This window comes from Tamandua tetradactyla, chromosome 13 (assembly GCF_023851605.1).
Source record: "Tamandua tetradactyla isolate mTamTet1 chromosome 13, mTamTet1.pri, whole genome shotgun sequence".
Lineage (NCBI taxonomy): Eukaryota > Metazoa > Chordata > Mammalia > Pilosa > Myrmecophagidae > Tamandua > Tamandua tetradactyla.
Genome location: NC_135339.1, coordinates 11,891,367 through 11,893,091, shown reverse-complemented (window position 1 = coordinate 11,893,091; position 1,725 = coordinate 11,891,367).

Sequence of the window (1,725 nt, the reverse complement as noted above, 5' to 3'; positions counted from 1 at the left end):
AAATGTGGTGCAAATTAGTATTGGAAACTCCTCAAAAGAAAATTACATTATAAGAGAATGTCGATGGACCTGTGGGCTTTAGAATCCCTTCTGTTCCATATTCTTTCTGTATCATCTAAATTGTATGCCACAACCATGAACCACCCCCCAAGCCCATCACGCATGTTTCACTGTGGGTTTTTTAAAACTGCTAAATATCAGCGGGACCTTACCTATCCTCTCTGAGTCTGGACAACAAGGGATATCAATGGTAATGACCAGTAGAAAGGGGAGGAGAGGGACTTTGTCACAGGAGAAACGGGTTCAGCACCAGTGCAGCAAGCACAGGAGAGGGCAGGCTGCTCCCCAGTCTTCTCGGGGCCCGGAGAACAGCATGCTCAGTCTCGGCTGCACAATCAAATCACCAAGAAGCTTTGAGAACCCCAGGCCCCACCCCAGATCGATTGCATCTGAATCTCCACAGAAGGACCTGAGAGTCAAAATTTTTTTAAGTTCTGCAGGTGTTGCCGACATGCATCTGAGGTTGAGAAGAAGAAGCTCTAGAACTGATTATGAGATTGAAATTTTGAAATGCATGGGATTAAGTCATAAAACTGAAATGAGATCACTTAATCACAAAGTGGCTGGTAATTGGAGCAGCTTTTGGCTGCTTAACTGTGAAATATGGCCATATATATACAAATATATGTATATATAGTTGTTGCTAACTTTTGAAGACATTTGTGGCTGGAGAAGTGCATTCCCTGTTTACAAATTTTTTATTTATTGCAGCCCCCCCCCAAAAAAAAGTGGCTGAAAAGTGATAAAGTTGGGATAAAGGATGGTTAAAGATATCCGGGGAGCCTTCCCATTCATTGACAGACGTTAGATTTTGGAAAAATAAAACTCTTTTGTGTTTATTATCCCCCAAAGAGCTGAGACTTCTCAATCATATTAGCCATGCATAAATTGGGGGTTAAAAATTATATCCAACGCATATGGTGTTGTGAGGCTTCAATAAATCAGTGGGAGCTTTATGAGAGCAGAGATTCTGTTTTACTCAATGTCTGAAATCCTTGCCCAGCACATAGTAGGTTCTCGAAGGTATCCATTGAATGAATTGTCACAGGTGAATGCTAACCAAATGTAAGCGTATTTAAAGACCAGCCTATGTAGCCCACCAAATTAATAAACAGCTCTTCTTAGTTTGGGTTCCCTCAAAAGCAGAAACTGAGCTAAGGACTTGAGCTCAGGTAGGTTATTTGCAAAGGGTCTTCATTTCCCAGAGCTGCAGTAACATAGTACCATAAACTGCATGGCTTACAACAACAGAAAGGTATCCTCTCCCATTTCTGGAGGCTAGAAATCTGAAGGCAAGGTGTCCACAGGGCCACTCTCTCTCCTTGCTGCTTCCCATCTCCCAGTGGCTGGTGACCCTTGGCGCCACATGGTTTGTGGCTGTATAAATCTAGTCTCTGCCTTCATCTTCACATGGCCTTTGGGCCTGTGTCTCTTCCCCTCCTCTTATAAGATCACCAGTCACGTTGGATTTAGGGCCCCCCCACCCTTCAACAGTGTGACCTCATCTTAATTAACTACACCTGCAACGACACTATTTCCAAGTAAGTTCACATTCTAAGGAACTGGCGGGTTAGGACTTCAACATATCTTTGGGGAGATGCAATTCACCCTAACAGGTATTCCCAAGAAGCCAGAGACAGAAAGAGGGAAGAGTGAGATATGGAA